This window comes from Hypanus sabinus, chromosome X2 (assembly GCF_030144855.1).
Source record: "Hypanus sabinus isolate sHypSab1 chromosome X2, sHypSab1.hap1, whole genome shotgun sequence".
Lineage (NCBI taxonomy): Eukaryota > Metazoa > Chordata > Chondrichthyes > Myliobatiformes > Dasyatidae > Hypanus > Hypanus sabinus.
In genome coordinates, this window is record NC_082739.1 from 33,885,182 (window position 1) to 33,906,744 (window position 21,563).

At 42.5% G+C, this 21,563-nt stretch overlaps 1 protein-coding gene across 2 annotated transcripts in view; it reads left to right on the forward strand.

Annotated features, from left to right (window-relative positions):
- kirrel3a (kirre like nephrin family adhesion molecule 3a) overlaps positions 1-21,563 on the forward strand; it is a 693,875-nt gene that overhangs the window by 394,373 nt on the left and 277,939 nt on the right. The gene's annotated exons all lie outside the window — the stretch shown is intronic.

A 21,563-nucleotide genomic window follows, 5' to 3' on the forward strand; every position in this document is an offset into this window, starting at 1 on the left:
AACAGATTCCAGACAGTGCCGTAGACTGTCTGTGATTCTATGTAATTTATTGCTCTGTTCTGTTGAGACCAATTTGACAAGGCACTTTGTAAATATGCTGTGTTTGCTCTGATTATGACTTCCTAATTAAATAAAAATAAAACTAACAAGCATCGCACTTAATGCTCATCCCTTCGCCTGATCTGCTCCCAGGTACCTGACTGGAGGTGCTGCAATGAGCCAGGTGTAGACCTATCAGCCGCAGCCCAGGCACACCTGCAGCTCACTGGAGATTTTGTGCAGTCGTGCCGGGAAGATGCTTTAAGTGCCGGTTAATTAAATAGGGCTTTGCAGTGAATGCCCATGAGCGAAGGGGGTCTTGCGGAGCGATATTTCTCAGAAATTCTTCGTTGCTGCTGGTTAATCAAAATGGCATCTCTGTGGGCACTGGTTAGGAAAGAGTGCATCACTGTCCGTTAAAAGAGTGGACAAAGGGACACTGTGTGCTAACCCTTTGGTGCTAGTGAACAAGGGGAGTATGTCAATCGGCAGCAGTTTGTTTGAGAAACACTGCAGTTGCTTGAGAGAGAACCACTGTGCATTAGCCAGTAAAGAAAGTATCACAGCTCATAAGCAAATATTGTGGTGAACACTACCTAGTAATCGAGCATCTCATGTAGAACTGGTTAGTAAACTGAGGCCACAATGAACACTAGGATGTAAATGGGAACTCTTCAAAACCCATTCGACAGTAAAGGTAATATCTCAATTAGTACTGGCTGGTCAAGGGAACATCTGATTGAGCATGGATTAGTAAAGTGATCATTGCTTTTGGTGTTGGTTAGTAAAGGGAAAATTAAAGCGGGCAATGTTTAAGAAAAGTAAACATTGGAGTTATTGCTAGTTAGGAAATGGAGTGTCTTACGGACGGCTGTTACATAAATGGAGCATCAATGCAAGCATTTTAGTTACTGCCGGTTAATAAGGATGCACCACAGTGATCATTGATTGGTAGTGGGAGCACTGTATTCAGTTCTGGTTAATAAGCAGACCACACTGAAAGTGGGGCTTATTGAAGGGTGCATCACAGTTAGTACAAGTTGGTCAAAGAACCATTGCAGTTAATTATAATTAGAGAAACCAACAGAGTTAATGCTGGATGGTGCAGATTTGTAAAGGGGTCAGGGTGCTAATTAACAGAAGAAACATTGCAGATCACACTGGTTAGTGAGATGAACACACAGTGAGAGCTGATTTACAAAGGAGTTGGCACTGCAAGGTGGGACACGTTGGAGTACCATTTGAGTATAGGTGTATCAAGAGTAATGTTAAAAAGAGTGCTATTCACCATATGGAGAATCAGTATGTTCTGATTACTGGTTAGCATATAGTTATGTAGCGGAGGTGGGGGGGATGGTGGTGGTCGACAGCCATTCCTAGTGGCAGCACTGTTTACTGTTATTGTGATAAAATGCTTTTGTGGGATAATGGTGGGAAGTTCAAGTTCATTTATTGTTACATTTTAGTTTGGGTTACAGAGTTATTTGCTTGTGTGCTTATTGGTCACCCTGACTGTAAGCTGGTTGTGTGATAATCACCACCCCCTGTCTGTACGTGACTGAGTGGGTTTTCTCCCCGGGTCATAGTGCCCAGTCTGTGGTATTTTTTTGTGCTTGTCGCAATAAGGACGTCAGTTGAGTTAAACGAGCTTTTCTCCTCTATCGTCATGGACCGAATGTTTGCCACAGCATCTACTTATTCAATGCAAGTATTATGTGGCAGAATCTGTTAGCTTGACTTTTCATTTGCTCAGAGAGGTAGAAGAATACTAAACAAACCTTTTATGTTGCCAGGACTGATATGTAAAAGTGTATCTCCAATTCCAAAGAGCTGTCACCTAGCAGGAGAGCAACTGTGCGGTAATGTGTCAGGGGACAGTGTGACCGTCTGCCGATGTGTGGCTTTGGTGAAGTGGAGCCGGAGTTGCTCACCTCCTTGTACACGGTGTCTCCGGGTTATGATTTTAAAATGTCCATACGCCAAGTATGGAAACATGCAAATTCTCCCGGACATTTTAAAATCATTTTTCAATCATCTAATAATAACAATAGAGTGTTTTGCAATATTCATTAGAGACTGTCTACAGTGTATATTCCATTAGATTATTTATAAGTAGTGTTAAGGTGATTCAGTGTATGTGGAATGATACAGTATGGGTTACTATAGAATATAGATGCATCTGACTTGTGCAGAAAATGTCCTCAGGAACAGAGCCCAGTTATAACCTAGGCTAGGAACTGTCTATGTTGTTAGTCCAGATGCCTGAGTTAGTTTCATCTCACAATAGAAACCTCAATCATACCAAGGTTTGGTCGTTAATTATCTAAAGGACTGTGCCAGGTTTGGCACTGGGCTGATTTGTGTTGTCTGACCTGGATGGCTGTTGAGATTCCCCACTTGACCTCAGTACCTGCTCGACAGGAATTCACTAACCTGCTCTTTGGGCAAGGATGTAGAAGATGGTGATCGATGGCTCCTGTGGCACCTGTTATTCCTTCCTCACTTCCCAGTCACTTTCAGATTTGTTTGGCAGGCAATGGCAGCCCTCAGATACCTAACCCATGTCAGCCTAAGTCATTAGACTGACTGCGAGAGTCCTCATAGCTGAATCTGAGTCTGTGTGGACACACTCCCAATAAGTCACTCTGCACAAGTTAGTTAGCAGGAAGATATGGGAAGTAGAACACAGGGCACTACAGCAGAGTACAGGCCATTCGGCATTGTTGTGCCAACCTAGTAACCTACTCTAAGTTAAATCTGACCCTTCCCTCCTACATAGCCCTCCATTTTTCTATCATCCATGTGCCTGTCTAAGAGTCTCTTAAATGTCCCGAATGTATCTGTCTCTACTACCAGGGCGTTCCACACACCCACCACTCTGTGTAAAGAACTTACTTCTGACATCCCCCCAAAACTTCTTCCAATCACCTTAAAATTATGCCATCTTATATTGGACATTCCACCTCTGGGGGGAAAAAAAGTCTCTTGTTCTATACCTCTTTATCATCTTGTACACCTCTGTTAAATCACCTCTCATTCTCCTTCACTCCAAAGCAAAAAGCCTTGGCTCACTCGACCTATCTTCACAAGACATTCTCTCTAGTCCAGGCAACATCCTGGTAAATTCTCTCTGCACCCTCTCGAAAGCTTCCACATCTTTCCAATAATAGGAAACTAGAACTGAACACAATATTCCAAGTGTGGTCTAACCAGAGTTTTATAGAGCTGCAAGATTGCCTCATGGCTCTTAGACTCAATCCCCCAACTATTGAAGACCAGTACACCATACATCTTCTTAACAATCCTATCAACTTGCACAGGAACTTTGAGAAGGGACAGCAGTCTCTTCCCTCACTTTTTGTAGTAATCTGGGGTATATTCCATCTGGTCTCGGGAACTTATCTATCTTAACGTTTAGAAGTTCCAACTCATCCTCTTTGTTAACGTCGACATGTTCTAGCACATCAAGCTGTTTTATGCTGTCCTCCAAAACATCAAGGTGCTTTTCACTGGTGAATACTGAAGCAAAGTATTCGTTAAGTGCCTCCACTACCTCCTCAAACTCCAGGCACATGTTTTCTCTACTATCCCTGATCAGTCCTACCCTCACTCTAGTCATCCTCCTGTTCTTCACATATCTATAGTATTCCTTGGTGTTTTCCTTAATCCTTCTCTTCAAGGCCTTTTCATGACCGCTTCTAGCTCTCCTAAGTCATTCTTCAGCTCCTTCCTGGCTACCTTGTATGTCTCTAGAGCCTCATCTGATCCTTGCTAGTAGGGTCTCTGGGCAGATTTTTCTCCAGATAACATCAGGCTACACAAAAACAAGTTGTCAGTTTTATGGTTCGATATAGACATGGTGGGATGAGGGGCCGTTTTCTATGCTCTATGAGTCTATAGTTTTGACTGTGTTAACATGGTTGTCTCCCTATCTCATTAGCACCTCAACACCCCCCCCCCCACTCATCCTGCTCTATTTCTGTCCTACTGCCACCCCAGTTACAATCAAAGCCCCAAGAATAAATATGCTTGAGAAAGCTGAGCAACATAGGTTGTACAAACCCCACCTCTCTGCTAATTCCAGTGTTTCTCAGGCACTTTGGGCAGTTACCTGCCTGTACTTTGGGGTCTTTGTCACTTAGTTCGGTTTGTATTTCCTTTCTGAAAGTAAATTGGCTAAAAGTCATTACTGCTGCAACCAACAACTGCATTAAATTGGAAGTGTATCACATGATATTTTGTCATGTGACACCTAAAAATGTAATTGTGTTTATTTCCTAAGAATCTGGTCCATTGTAGCTGAGCGACATTACTTGCTAGTTGCTTGAAAGGCTGATGAAGCAGGGGTAAGGTATAGAAGTGGAAGGACGTGATTTTAGCAACATCTGCCAGCAGTCAGATGCCCTCAATTCATCCCCTGCAACCTGGGCTGCTTCTCCTGCAGCTATCCCTAATCCCAGTCATGTTTATTCAGGAGCAGCTCTCTGGATGCATAGTGATGCCATTAGGTTGAAGACTTCACGTGGCAGCCGTTGGTGATTGACCCATTAACAAGTTGGGGGGCGGGGGTGGCCTTGAAAGGGCAAAGCTTCAGCAGCAGTGCCGTTGAGGTTCATTGCTTAGCAACCGACCAGCCCAGGCAACCTGGCCATGTTGGCATGCACTCTATCATTCACATTTGCCAAAATCATCTTCTGTCTTTTAACACCTCAAAGTCAATGAGACTGCTCATAATTGTTTAAAATGACAATTCCAGTCCATCAGTCCCTCCTATCTCCTGAACTCTCTTGGGGCATCAGATGAAACCTGCTTTGTCTTGTTTTGAAACCTCTAGGGGTTCACCACAGGAACCACTGGGTGTTCTTTCAACCCAGCTCTTCCATGTGGCCATTGTAAGCTCCCTCTTTGCCTCAGGGGTTAACAGATGATGACAGGATGATGCATACACACAGTGTACAAGGCTACATTCAGCGAAGTTAGCACTGAATAAACCAGTCCCAGGAGCTCGGTGTCTCTTCCATAAGACCATCAGACATTGGAGCAGAATTAGGCCATTCAGCCCATTGATTCTGCTTCACTATCCCATCATGGCTGGCATATTATCCCCATCAACCTCATTCTCGGATCTTCTTGCTGTAACCTTTGATGCTTTTACTGATCAAGAACTTATCAACCTCCATCTCTACTTTAAATACACCCTATGGTTTGTCCTGTATAGCAGGACATTGCAACCTGTGGCAATGAATTCCACAGATTCACCACCATCCGGCTAAAGAAATTTTTCCTCATCTCTGTTCTAAATGGGCGTTCCTCATTTCTAAGACTGTGCTCTCTGGTCCTAGACTCACCCACTATAGGATACATCAATAGGCTTCAGTGAGATCCCCCTCATTCTTCTAAAGTCCAGTGAGTACAGGCCCAGAGTCATCAAATGCTCCTCATATGTTAACCCTTTCATTCCCAGGATCATTCTCATGAACCTCCTTTGTCCTTGTCGAATGCCAACACATCCTTTCTTAGATAGGAGCCCAAAACTGCTTGCAATACTCCAAGTGCAATCTGACGAATGCCTTATAAAGCCTTAGCATTACATCCTTACTTTTATATTCTACTCCTCTCGAAATGAATGCTAACATTGCATTTGACTTCCTTACCACAGACTCAACCTGCAAGTTAAACTTAGGGGAATCTTGCACGAAGACTCCCAAGACACTTTGCACTTCTGATTTTTGAATTTCCTCTCCATTTAGAAAATAGTCTATGCCTTTATTCCTTCCACCAAATACACTTCCCTACACCATATCTATTTGCCACTTCCTTGCCCATTCTCCCAATCTGTTTAAGTCCTTCTGCAGACTCCCTGCTTCCTCAGCACTATCGGCCCCTCCACCTACCTTCATCTCATTAACTTTGATTTTGAAGTAAGGGCCACATGTTCACACACAGACATTACCAAGACGTGAGCCAGGTAAAAGATCAGTAAAACAAAATGACATACAGTTCATGAAGTGAACCTCTGCTTATTTCAAATCCATCACAAGCACTGCCACAGCGAACAGTGGTGGTCAAATACAAAGCGCAGAAGGAGCAGTGTAAATGTGCGGTCACACCGGCAGGAACTACACCACCCTGTGAGGGTTTGCAGGAACCAAGAGATGCAAAGGCTCACACTTGATGATTCAGGGTTGATGACTCAACCTTGGGGATATAAATAGGTGTGGGAATTTTTGGTTCATAAAGCAAACACTGAGAGATGTTTTATAAGGCCATCAGGCATAGGAGCAGAATTAGGCCAAATCTGCTCCACCATTCCATCACGGCTGATTAATTATCCCTCTCAGTCCCATTCTCCTTTCTTCTCCCCAATAAGACCACAAGACAAAAGAGCAGAATTAAGCCATTCAGCCCATTTTGCAGCAATTTACTTGGTGCCTGCCAAAAACAGTGATAAACAGAAGTGTTAGAACATTATTCTTCTATCCGAAATGTGTAGAGTGTTAGCGAGCCTTTGACACCCTGCAAAATTTTTAAAAATAATTTTGTAAAGCAACACCATGGTTGTGGAATCTTTTCAATCCTGAATGCTCAGAAGCAGCATTAGAACTACAGAATGAGGAAGCAGAGGTTCAGTGAGACAAAGAAAGAGTACTCTACCCTGTCGAAGGATCCATCCCAGCACTGCACCTTTAGCATCCTCTTCGACCATGCACTACCCGGCAAGTTAACTCAACAGTTCCAGTGGGGACATTTTGCAGAGCAAGAAGCCAGTAGCACCACTGGCAAAAATGCAAAACAACAAACTAACTGATCAGGACATCCACGCAGCAGCAGATTGCTCTGCAATGCGTGAAAATGTGTATATGTTTCAGCCAAGTACTGCTGATTAAGGTTACAGAGAACTTGGAAATATATTAAAAGTGTTGAAAACTTCCGGCCAGATGTAATATTTAGTTTATCATAGTGCTCAAGGGACAAAGCCCTTGTTATTATGACTAATTACACTGATGGATCAATAGTCTCGGGTAAAGATTGGCTTGGAGTTTTGGAGCTGGGATGGAAAGAAGTGCTCAGTACGGACGCTGCAAAGTTATTGGGACGGGGCGCAGATATCGCATGCTCCAGGATACCACAGGGGTTCACAAGTGCAAAGACAATCAGCTCAATGTTTCTCCCTGTACACAACGTGCTGTAGAGCCAGGAGGAGGAGGAAATGTTGAGCAACAAATTTCTCAACATATGCCAGTGATATTAAACCTGATTCTGAATAATTCAAATTGAACAGAGCTCCAGTAAAGACAAATCAAAGTGATTGGCCAACTCCACATGTAGATGTTTACAGGGACATGAGTGGTGTTTACAGGTTGTGTTGAACCAAGCAGTTGATGCTGACACACAAGACATTATTCGTGATGACTTCATCACAAGACAGCAGTGATGATCAAGGCCTACTTCACAGGACTTAAGGAGGAGCTGGGAGGAGCCATAGTTTGCACCAATATTGATCCATCACATGTACAAATTCAGTGACTTGTGGAGAAGCAATCAGTGCTAATTGACAATCAATACACCATAGTTCTTTACTTCACACTGTAAGATGTGAATTCGTCTCCACAGATCGTTCTGGGCTGGAGATTACAAGGTATTGATCACTCCTTGTGTGGTGCATGTACCAAAGAAGAACATCTGCAAATTTTAAATGTGCTAAGATCAACGTATAAATACCATAATGCACAGGATCAGAATTAATCCATTCAGCCCATTGAGTCTGCTCTGCCATTCCATCATGGCTGATTTATTAGCCCTCTCAACCTCATTCTCTTAACTTCTCCCTGTAGCCTTTAACACCCTGACTAATTAAGAACCTATCAATGTCTGCTTCAAACATACTAAATGACTTAGCCTCCACAACTGTCTGTGGCAATGAATCCCACATGTTTACAACCCTCTTGCTAAAGAAATTACTTCTCATCTCTGTTCCAAATGGACATCTCTCTTTTTCTGAATCTGTATTCTCTGGTCCTAGACTCCCTCACTATTGATAAGTTCTTCTCCACATCAACTCTATCGAGCCCTTTCAATATTCAACAGGTTTCAATTAAATCCCCCCTCATTCTTCTAAACTCCAGTGAGTAGAAACCTAGAGCCATCAAATGCTCCTCAAGCATTAATCATTTAATTTATGGAATCATTTTTGTGAACATCTCCTGAGCCCTCTCCAATGCCAGCATTGTCTTTTTTTTTGATAAGAGTCCCAAAACTGCTCATAATATTCCATTTGTGGTCTGACCAATACCTTATAAAGCCTTAGCATTACATCCTTGCTTTTATATTCTAGTCCCTCGAAATGAATGCTAACAATGCCTTTGCATTCCTAACCATCAACTCAACCAGCAAATTAACATTTAGGGAATCCTGCACAAGGACTCTCAAGTCTCTTTTCACCTCTGATTTTTGAATTTCCTCCCCATTTAGGAAATAATCTACATCATTATTCCTTCTACCAAAGTGCATAACCATACACATCCCTACTCTCTATTCCAACTGCTACTTTGCCCATTCTCCTAATCTGTCTAAGTCCTTTTGCAGACTCCCTGCTTCCTTAATACAACCTGCCCTTCCACCTATCATTGTATTGTCTATGAATTTGGCCAAAAAGCCATGAATTCCACCATCCAAATCAATAGCATATAACATGAAAAGAATCTGTTGCAACGTTGACCACCATGGAGCACCACTAGTCACCAGGCTCCCTTTCATTTCCATTCTTTGCCTCCAGCCAGTCAGCCAATCTTCTATCCATGCTCGTATCTTTCCTGTAATACTACGGGCTCTCATCTTATTAAGGAGCCTCATATGCAGCACCTTGTCAAAGGCCTTCTGAATATCCAAATAAACAACATCCACTGACTCTCCTTTGTCTACACTTCTTGCTTCCTCTTGGAATTCCAACAGATTTGTCAGACAAGATATCCCCTTAAGGAAACCATGCTGACTTTGGCATTTTGTCATGTGCCTTCACGTACATTGAAACCTCATCCTTAATAATGGACTCCCACATTTTCCCCAATCACTGAAGTCAGGCTAACTGGCCTCTAATTTCCTTTCTTCTGCCTCCCTCCCTTCTTAAAGAGTGGAGTGACATTTGCAATTTTCCAGTCCTCTGGAACCATTCCAGTATCTAGTGATTCTTGAAAGATCATTACTAATGCCTTCACAATCTCTTCAGTTACCTCTTTCAGAACCCTGGGGTGTAGTCCATCTGGTCCAGGTGACTTATCTACCTTCTGACCTTTCCACTTCACAAGCACCTTCTCCTTAGTAATAGCAAATACACTCACTTCTGCTCCCTGACACTCTCGAATTTCTGGCGTATGATTAGTGTCCGTAGAGTCTCTCTTTTGCTCTTTATACTGTATGCCTGGAAAATGTTTGATATCTTCTTTTATATTATTGACTAGCTTACCTTCATATTTAAACTTTTCTCTCCTTATTGCTCTTACTAAATGGCTTCTGTTTTTTTTTTATATAAAGCTTCCCAATCCTCTAATTCCCCACTAATTTTTGCTCTATTATATGCCATCTCTTCTGCTTTTATGCTGTCTTTGACCTCCCTTGTCAGCCATGGTTGCCTCATCCTCCCATTGGAATACTCCTGCTTTGTGATATATCTATCCTGCTTCTTCCAAATTGCTCCCAGAAACTCCAGTCTTTGCTGTTCTGCCATCATCTCTGCTACCAATTCTGGCCAACTCCTCTCTCATGCTCTTGCAATTCCTTTTATTCCACTGCAATACTGAAACATCTGATCTCAGCTTCTCCCTCTCAAACTGCAGGGTGAATTCTATCATATTATGATCACTGCCTCCTAAGGTTTCGTTTACATTAAGCTCTCTAATGAAATCTGGTTCTTTACACAAACCCAATCCGGAATTGTTTTTTCCTAGTGAGATCATCCACATACTACTCTAAAAAGCAATCTCGTAGCCATTCTACAAATATTTTCCCTTGGGATCCAGCACCAACCTGATTTTCCCAAGCAATGCATTTGAAATCCCCCATGACAATCATAACATTGCCCTTCTTACATGCTGTTTCTATCTCCTGTTGTAATTTTTATTGCACATCCTGTCTACTGTTTAGAGGTCTGTATAAAACTCCCATCAGATTCTTTTTACCTTTGTAGTTTCTTTACTCTACTCACAAGGATTTTCCATTTTCTGACCCTATATCATCACTTTCTAAGGATTTGATTTCATTTTTTACCAATAGAGCCATGCCAGCCCCTCTGCCTACCTACCTGTCCTTTCTATCCTTGGATGTTGAACTCCCAACTATGATCTCCTTTCAGCCATGACTCAGTGATGCCCACAATGTCATACATGCCAATCTCTTCAACTTCAAGATCATCTACCTTATTTTGTTTGCATTGAAATACAATGCCTTTAGTCCTGTATTCATCACCATTTTTGATTTTGCCCCATGTTACACTTCAATTTATCTCACTGACTGCAATTTTGCCCTTTCATTTGATTGTTCTTCCTCACAGCCTCACTATACTTGTATACCAACTGCCCCATCCTCAGCTCTCTCACTCCAGTTCCCATGTCCCTACCAAATTAGTTTAAATCTTCCCCAAAAACTCTAGTAAACCTGCCTGCAAGAATGTAGGTCCCCCTTGAGCTCAGGTGTAACCCATCCTTTTGTACAGGTCATACCTTCCCTAGAAGATCCTCACTGGTGCATGGCACAGGCAGCAATCCAGAGATTACTACCCTTGAGGTCCTGCTATTCATCTTTCTACCTAAATCTGTATATTCTTTCTTTAGGAGTTCATTCCTTTTCCTACCTAGGTCATTGGTACCAACTTGTACCACGTCTTCTGTTCACCTTCCCCCTTTAGCGTGGTGTAGACATCCCTAACCCTGGCACCTGGGAGGTAACATACCATCCAAGTGTCTTTTTCATGTCCACAGAATCTGCTGCCTACTTCTCTGACTATGGAATTGCCTATCACTCTGCACTACTCTTCTCCCTTCTTCCTTTCTGAGCCATGGAGCCTGACTCAGTGCCAGAAACCCTGTTGCTGCAGCTGCCGGGGGGGGGGGGGGGGGGGGAGGGGGTAGGTCGTGCACCCCCATCAGCATCCAAAGTGGTAAACTTATTTAGTGGAATGGCTACGGGGAACAAGTGTGTGTTTGTACAGAGAGCTGTGCTTTAGCAGAATCAGGTTTATTATGCGTCATGAAATTTGTTAACTTAGCAGCAGCAGTTTAATGTAATGCATAAGTAGAAAAAAAATAGTAATAATAAAAGAATAAGTAAATCAAATACAGTATATGTATTTTGAATAGATTTAAAATCGTGCAAAAACAGAAATAATATATACTTAAAAAGTGAGATAGTGTCCAAGGGTTCAATGTCCATTTAGGAATCGGATGACAGAGAGGAAGAACCTGTTCCTGAATCACTGAGTGTGTGCCTTCAGGCTTCTGTACCTCCTACCTGATGGTAACAGTGAGGAAAGGGCATGACCTGGGTGCTAGAGGTCCTTAATGATGGACGCTGCTTGGGTGGAAATTAAAAACAAATGGATTGCAACAAATGAAAAGATAGAAACAATTATGAATCCACAAAATCTGATATCTTATAAGAACTAAGTCCATTCTTATGCAAAGTACAGAATGCTAGATCTTTGCCAGATTTTGTAACAGCTACTGAATGAAGTTAACACATTTATGGAGCAAACAACAATAAAAGGCATACGTACACAACGCTGGAAGAACTCAGCAGGTCAGGCAGCATCCGTGAGAAAAGAGTAGCCAGCGTTTCGGGCCGAGACCCTTCATCAGGGATAAAAGGCATATAATGTGTGAGATGAGTCTATGAAATGGAATCTTTATCAGCACATTATCACATAATTGACTGCTATTCAAGCCAGAGAGTGGTAGTAGACAGTTGCCTCTCTAACTGGAGACCTGTGACTAATGGGGTGCCACAGGGATCGATGCTGGGTCCACTGTTTGTCATCTATATCAACGATCTGGACATTAATGTGGTTAACAGGATCAGCAAATTTGTAGATGACATCAACATTGGGAGTGTAGTTGACAGTGAGGAAGATGATCAAAGCTTGCGGTGGGATCTGGACCAGCTGGAAAAATGGGCTGAAAAATAGCAGAGAGAATTTAATGCAGACAAGTGTGAGGTGTTGCACTTTGGGAAGACTAACCAGGGTAGGATTTACTCAGTGAAAGGCAGCGCACTGAGAACTGTGGTAGAACAAAGGGATGGAATTCAGAAGTTTAAATGGTTTGGCACAGACTAGATGGGCCAAAGGGCCTGTTTCTGTGCTGTATGTTTCTATGACTCCATGACTCTACATCACCCATGTTGAAATGTGATGTTCTGATCATTGCTGCTACTCCATAATTCAGTCACGTAATGGAAAACAACAATGTTTTTATCAAGAACATTGAACATAATTTCTCTCAGTCTCATCAAAGTGAGAAGGAGGCACTTGGGATGAATTCTGAAGTGCAAATGTTTCTTCGGTTCCCATTGAGAAGATATTTGGTCACAGATCATTCACCCTTGTTAGCAGTTCTTGGTTCTAAATAGTTGATATCAGCGTTGGTTATGTCAAGAATATAAAGATAGCCACTTGCTCATTTCAATATCAATACGCAGATGAGTGCAGTAAAAACTTCAATAATACTCCAATTTTCCTCCAGATTCTTGCATCTACAGTCTCTTGTTTCTCCTCTTTATTGAAAAATCTCTTCAAAGCACGCCCACTTTGAAGATGTGCTCCTCCCTTCAAAGGAAGTTCCGTGAGACCCTCTCTCACTGTTACTCATCTGCGAATTCCACTGCCACCCTGCTCTCTGACCACCTTCTCACACTCACTCACTACCACCTGCCTTTTCTCGGTACTTGACTTCACGGCCATCTTATTCTGTGCGACTTCCAGCTCCATTTCCAGGTCTCCCAGTTTAGCCCTCGCCAGGATGCCTGCTATTTTACTGTACTGACCACTCCTCCCAACAGTTTTCCCTCTGAGTCCTGCACTCCACCCTCTCTGCCACACACTGGTGCACTCTGTCTTCTCTCTTTCTCTTGCAAAGCTTCGGGCCTCGCTCTCCCAAACATGCCAAAAACAGTCCAAGTGAAAGATGTCAACCTGAATCACTGATCATCCACTTTCCTCCACAGACACAGTCTTACTTGCTGATTTTGTCCAATAGCTCATTGTTTTGCTCCAATAATCCAGTATCTGGCCATTCAGAAATGCTGGTGCTTTGGCAGCTGGGTCACTATCTGATGTCTGCCACATCTCATTGGGAGCCTGGCTCCAGTGCTCCACGGAAAATCAACAGAACTCCTTTTTATTGCTCCAATGAAATTTACCAGCTTCACTGGAAAATGTATTATTCTAAATGTGCTATTCCACTTTCTAAAAAAAAACTGAAGGTGTGTTAGAGCATCAATAAAATAACATCTGATCGTGCTAATGTGCCAATCCAGCACTGCCAAAATTCCTGGAACATGCCGGATGAATGGAATTTTACTGGATGGAAGCTTGTAACAAAAAGTGATTGCTAATGCATCGTCAAAATGACCTTATGAAGATCCAGCACAAACAATGGGACTAGCTTGGATAGGTATCTGGTCAGCATGGATCATATGGGTTCAACGGCCTGTTTCCATTCTGTATGACCCCATGACTCTTTGAAAACAATGGCTTCACAATAACGTTGCAATATGGCAATGGAGATGGTTGAGAAAATACAATGTATCCTGCTGGGAAACTTGAACGTGAAGAAACTTTAAAAGGTTGAAATCAATCAAATATCCAGATGAAGACTTGAGACCTCATAAATTATAGCATAGACTGTGACAAAACATCTGTGCTATATTCCCAAAGATTTTGTCTATTGGCTATGGCTAGGATTTAATGTAGATCTTAGTGCTCATAAACATGTCTGCTGTCAAGATTGAAGAGCCAAAGCACATTCATTGAACAGGAAATCATAAAGGACACTTTTAAAAAGAGCACACATCGATAATTGTGAAAAGAGGACTGATAAGTTTTTTGTTCTCACAGCTACTCAATGGATTAAGGTGATACATGTTGGGTCAAATACTCTGACAGAAGAATTCTGATCCACATCAGCAGTCTCAAATAACAGTCCTAATTCTCCTTCATTTGATTTCATAATGAAACATAAGAAGTGCACAATTATTCCATCTGAACATTTGGCATCAAATAGCACAGTGGAGAGATCAGCAAGAACTGCCGGAAGTGCTGAAGGAACAGGTAGTAAAAGGTTGAGCAACAAACAAGTTGCTGGAAGAAATCAGGAGGTCTAGATGAAGTGTCTCAACCTGAAACGTTGGTCGTCCATTTCCCTCCACAGATGCTGCTTGACCTGCTGAGTTCCTCCTGAATTTTCCTTGTTGCTCCAGATTCCAGCATCTGCCATCTCCATAATATAGGGATGGTCAGATCATCAAAGAGATGTTGATTCACAAACCTCTTGCTAAACTAGACTTTCCTCTCATTCCATAACCAGATATGGTCCTGCTAAATAACTGATGTGAGGGAGTCTGGACAACAGACAGCTGAGAGATAGGGAGAAACAACTGTAGCAATGTAACAAATTTTGGGTTAACACCTTTGAAGAGTACTGGCAATCAGAAGTGGTATGTTAGAGTGTGCCATACAAAAATAAATTTAGAAAATGGGAGATATATTAAGAAAGTATCCCGTTCTAATTCTAGCTTGAGTTATATAATCAAATATTGAAGTGATGAATGTGTGTCAGATGATGATCTGATGATTCTGTTTACAAAACAACACATGTACACTCACTGTCGTTATCACTCCAGGCATCTGCTACTCTGGAATAAAATGTTGAATACGCTCTCATTCCTCTCCCCAAATTAGGCCCATTTCTTCCTCCCAATTTGGAGTGGATTTAAAGTCCTTCATCCTCCCCTGGCTGTGCATGTTCCAACACCTGTGCCTGGGATGGGCATCGACAAAATGCAAAGGACATCCTGCTTTGAGTTGTCTATCCTAAGCTTCAAATGATCCCCCTTTCTTCCCACATTCGTTGGACTTCCTCTAAAGTTCCCATCAGCCCAGCCATTGAGTTGCTTCCAACATGGGAGGCATCCCATTCCAAGGGGGCCGCCTCTGTGGGAACAAGTGGTACATGCTATCCTTGTATTCCATTATTTCCCTATGGAATTCGCAGGGAGTTCCACGAAAGCTAGTCAAAGGATAAATACTTTTTTTTTCTTCAGGGTCCCAGAGAGCCTTTTGTACCTTTACCAGCACTCAATGATCCAATGTCAATGTTCTTGATCAATCTATTAAATCTTGCTTCCAAAGAATATATTTTTTATCTAGAGATATAGCACAGTAACAGCTCCTTCTGCCTCAATAGAGCATGCTGCCCAATTACACCCATGTGACCAGCTAACCTACTAAACCATACGTATTTGGAATGTGGGAAGAAACAAGAGCACTCAGAGGAAACCCATGTGGTCATACAGTAGCAGAACTGAACCCAGGTCGCTAGCATTATGTTAACTACTACAGTACCATTCTGCCCTGTTACGTTATGGATATATTGCTTATGGATCCATCAGTTTATTATGGGTTACAACTATATGCTGCAGAAACATAACCACTCTGCTTCTCCAGCCATTTTGCCATTGAGCATAAATAATGAGAGATTATTTGAAAGTTAACTCAGTGCTATTAAAGGGATCTTGCTTGTGTCCATGTTGGCTGTTGTGCTTCTTACGAGAGTGGGGAGAAGAGAGGAAGTTGAGAGTGGGCAGGTTCTTTGATTATGCTGGCTGCTTTAATTGAGGCATTGAGAAGTATAGAGAAAGTCCGTAGAAGAGAGGTTTCCATGATGTGCTGAGCTGTGTTCACAGCTCTCTCCAGTTTCCTGTGGTCACGCGCAGAGCAGTTGCCATACCAAGCCACAATGCATCCAGTTAAGATTCTTTCCATGGAGCACGCCAAATTTCATCAGCCATTCGAGGAGATAGAGACATCGGTGAGTTTTCCTGGTCACGATATTTGTGTGGTTCCTCGGGCCTGCAACAGGCTATTGAAGGGGAGGAAGTTGGAGGATTAGGGGGACATAGTTACACAGCAATTGGTGCCATGGTCTGATTCTGTGATGAGCAACACCTCACTATTGAATGGTCCGACTCGCTTTAACCCTCGTACAAACATTCCAGTCTGCGGACTCCGTCATCTGAGCTGTGACATTCCACCATTCACTGTCTGATCAAGACAGTCAAAGTACATGTATTATCAAAGTACTTATATGTCACATATACTACCTTGAATTTCATTTTCTCACAGGCATATACAGAAATAAAGAAATACAATTGAATTTATGAAAACCAAACATAAGGGAAGACTGACAAACAACTAATATACAAAAGAAGACAGATTGAACCAAAGTGTCATTGACGGTTTCCTTTACTCTTTCTGCGAGTGAATATTTGTACACAAAGATACTTTTGTCAAGCAGAGACACAGTACCCAAGCAGAGATATGGGGATTCTCAGTCATTTATTCTATTGCTATAATGGGAACTTATTGTGTGCACAAAATACCCCACAATGCCTCCTGGCTGGCAGCAGTGACTCTGCTTCCGAAGCACTCACTGGCTGTAAGGTGCTTTGGGGGCATCCTGAGTGGCAGCATATCAACGTCCTCTCCATGGAGGATCTACCTATAATGAGCTTGCTTGAAGTGAGCATCTGCCTAGATTTCCTGCTGCCTCAATACAACTGCCAGTCCACATCACCGAGGATCTCACGTGATCTGTACACACCAGGTTTGTGGTGAAAACAGCGCCTCTTTCACCTCAGGCGGTTGAGGAAGTTTGGTATGGGCCCCAAAGTCAAATCCTAAGAACTTTCTACAGGGGCACAATTGAGGGCATCCTGACTGGCTGCATCACTGCCTGGTATGGGAACTGTACCTCCCTCAATCCCAGGACTCTGCAGAGAGTGGTGCGGACAGCCCAGTGCATCTGTAGTTGTGAACTTCCCATGATTCAGGACATTTACAAAGACAGGTGTGTAAAAAATGTCCAAAGGATCATTAGGGACCCGAGTCACCCCAACCACAAACTGTTCCAGCTGCTACCATCCGGGAAACGGTACTGCAGCATAAAAGCCAGGACCAACAGGCTCCGGGACAGCTTCTTCCACCAGGCCATCAGACTGATTAACTCATGCTGATTTGAGTATATTTCTATGTTATATTCTCTGTTCTATTTATTATAAATTATTATAAGTTACTATGATTGCACATTGCACATTTAGACAGAAACGTAACGTAAAGATTTTTACTCCTCATGCATGTGAAGGATGTGTGAAATAAAGTCAACTCAACTCAGTCATTTCAAAGACCCGACCCACCCCAGACATTCATTCTTCTCTCCTCCTCCATCAGGCAAAAGATAAAAAAAGCCTCAACAAACATACCAGCAGGCTCAAAGGACAGCTTCTACCCTGCTGTCATCAAACACTTCAACAGACTCTTATACGATAAGATGGACTCTTGACCTCACACACAAGCTGCACAAGGAGGTGCTGAGGCCTTTAGCACAGGTGCACCACAAGGCCGTGTGCTTAGCTCTACTCACTTTACATTTATGACCCTAACCCTAACTACAGCTCCAATGCCACATATAAGTTTGCTAACAACACCACTGTAGTTGGCCAAATCAAAGGTGGTGATGAATCAGTGAAACCTGGTTGAATGGTGCCACAACCACAACCTCTCACTCAGCATCAGCAACACTAAAGTGCTGATAGTTGATTACAGGAGATAGAAGCTGGAGGCTCATTAAGGTAGCTGGAGATGGTCAGTAAATTTCAAACTCATATCAGAGATGCTGTCCAGCACGTAATTGCCATCATGAAGAATGCATGACAGTGCTTTTACTTTCTTAGCAGGTTGAATAGATTTAGCATGTCACTAAAAACTTTGACAAACTTCTATAAATTCACAGTGGAGAATATCCTGACAATTTGCATCACCGGGAACAGATAGGTCTATAGAAAGTGATAGATACAGCCCAGTCCATCACAGGCTAAACCCTCCCCATCATTGAGCATATCTACAAGGACCATTGCCACAAGAAAGCAGCATCCATCATTAAGGACCCCACCATCCAGGCCATGTTCCCACCAGGTTCAGGAAGACCTACCCATCAACCATCAGGCTCCTGAACCAGCGTGGATAACTCCACTCACCTCAACACTGAACTGATTCCACAACCCACAGACTCACTTTCAAGGATTTACAACTCATGTGCTCAATTTTTTATTTGAATAGGTTGTCGTCTTTTGTTAGGAGTTCCTTTGTCTTTTTAATGTATAACCTTTCATAAAATCTGTACTATTTATTTATTTTCTTGCAAAAGTCTGCAAGAAATGAATCTCACATAGTATCATCTACATACATGATAATAAGTTTCTTGCATTTGTTTACTTACCTTGCACTTTCTGTGTAGCTCTTACATTTCTGCATTGTTTTTTTTATCTTGTTTTACTTCAAAGTACTATGTAATGGCTTGATCTGTATGAACGGTCTGCAGGACAAGCGTTTCACTGTACGTTGGTACATGTGACAACAATAAACCAGGGTATAATACAGCTCCATCATGGGCACTAGCCTCCCCACCATCAAGGACACTGGTGTCATCCAGGACATGCCCTCTTCTGGAACATGATGAGCAGTTTTGGGCCCATCACCTAAGAAAGAATGTGCTGCCATTTGACAGGGTCCAGAGGAGGTTCACGAGAATAATCCTGGGAATGAAGGCATTGAAGTATGAGAGCCATTTAATGGCTCTGGGCCTGTATGGTCTGAAGTTTAGAAGAATGAGGAGGGATCTCACTGAAACCTATTAAATATTGAAAGACCTAGACAGAGTGGATGTGAAGAGGATGTTACCTATAGTGGGGAGACTAGGACCAGAGAGCACAGCCTTCAGAATTGAAGAACATACCTTTCAAACAGGGATGAGGAGGAATTTCTTTAGCCAGAGGGTGGTGAATCTGTGGAAATATATACCACAGTCATCTGTGGAGACCATGCATTGGGTATATTTGAGGTTGATAGGTTCTTGATTAATCAGGGTGTCAAAGGTTACAGGGAGAAGGGAAGAGAATGGGATTGAGAAGGATAATACATCGGCTATGATGGAATGGCAGAGCAGACTCAATGGGCTGATGTGCCTAATTCTGCTCCTTTGTCTTGGTCCCATAGTTTTCTCGTTGCTATCATCACAGAGGAGGCACAGGAGCCTGAAGGCACCCACTCAACATTTTAAGAACAGCTTCTTCCTCTCCGCTTTCAGACTTCTGAATGGATGATGAACCCACAAACGCTACCTCACTTTTTGCACTTCTTTTTATATATTTCTTACGCCAACTTATAGTAACTTTTCATGTACTGTATTGCAGTCCACTGCTACTGCAAAACAGCAAGTTTCACAACGTAGGCCGGTATCCTGCTGAGGGGTCTCGGCCTGAAACCTCGACTGGACTCTTTTCCATAGGTGCTGCCTGGCCTGCTGAGTTCCTGCGGCATTTTGCAGGTGTTGCTCAGTGATAATAAACCTGATTTTGATTCTGATTCTGCCTTGTTATCTGGACCATCATTCCGACCTTCTGTTAACCCGCCCAGTGACAGGGTAGTGATAGGTCATACCATGTTGACCAGTTCTTGTGGCAGGCAGCACTCTGTTAGGATGGTGTGCTTCTTGGGTTATGATATATGGCCATTCAAACTCCTTTTACTGCTCAGCATGCTGGCACCCATACTTTTATAGCCTGTGCTGTAAGTGTTGAATCGTCACAAGCCAAATTAACTGCTTAGGCTGCTTCTAAACGAGGTGGTATATCTTGAATTTTAATGTTCTTCCTGAAGCCAATAGTAATTACGTGGCATACGTGAGAGAGGATACATTTTAACAGCAGCTGCAATTCAGAGAGCGGTTTGGTGTCTGCAACAGGAATAGATCATTTGCATCTTCACTGAGAATGGATCTCACAAATGATCAAGCAGTTATTGTTAAACTGGGGACATCAGTTTAATCAAGATTACTCACTCAAGGTTGGTAAAATAAGTCAGCAACCGTGCTTACTGGGTGCTAAGCATGTTTGCAACTCAAAAAAATACACTTAAGGGAAGGTAAAATGAATAATTCCTCACTCATAATCAGAGGATCACAAATCAACTGATGACCATTCAGAAATAGAGTTAGAGAGTCATGGAGTAGTGAGGCATGCAAACTGGCCCTTCAGCCCATCGAGTCCCTGTCAGATATCAACTGCCTATTTAATTAATCTTGCACTAATTCTACTTTTTTTATTCGGTCCTCATTCTCAATGAGTCCCCCCAGATTCTACCACTGGAGGCAATTTGCAGCAGCCAGGTGACCTCCCACCCCTTACACCTTCAGTATGTGGGATGAAGCTAGAATATCTGAAGGAAACCCTTTCAGGGACAGGGAGAACATACACAGGCAGCACCAGAGTTGAACCAGGTGCTGCGAGGCAGCAGCCCAGTCCCTTCGGATAATATGACTGACAATTTGTCATCAGATCAGTGAATCTAAGAATGATATGGAGAGCAGAGACAGTCCTCAATAACACTGTCTACAACCTCAGCATCCTGAAACATGCTCCACAGCACTAAAGTACAGCTTTAAATTCATGTCACTGCTGCATTGTGAGAGCCAAGCTCTATACAGGCCTGGCAAGAAAGCCATTTCAGAGATGGTGACTGAGTGATAAGAGAAGATGCGGACAATGCAGCTGAATCAACTACAAGAGCACGTCTGCCAGCAGTGGGGAGTGCTTGGTGTTAAACCGAACCACAATAATCTCCAGTGAGGGCAAATCAGACTCTCTGCTCGGGCAGAGTGATTAACATTTGAAGTTTGTATTCAACTCCAAAAGGTGACTCTGATGTTATATCATCGACGAGAAACGGCATTTTTAATACAAAGGAAATCCCAAGGTGTATGAACAATATTTTCAAACAAAACTTGATAATGACTCTCCTCTCAGCTCTACATAATATCTTAAACATGCAGTGTAAGCATTAATTTGATTAATTTGGGGGAATACAACTCAAGTTTGTCTTCAGCAATTAAAGACGAGTAATGATCTAATCAACCTGTGGTGCACTCCCTTCGCAACCTAAGCATCATTAATCAACTGTACTGAATTTCCCTGTGCTCTGGGTGTGGCCAGACCAAAGCTTTGTGCCACTGGGACATCAGTTCTACTTTGAACACCAGTTCTTCAGGGTAAATGTTTCATCTGCATTCTGTGCCTATCTATAGGATTTTAATCATCATTGTCCCTGCAACTCTACTCTTCCAGATCTTCATTGTACAGTTCTCCATTTTATTTGTTTATGGGTCCAAATTGTCTGAATTGTATTTATCTACTTTAATATTTAC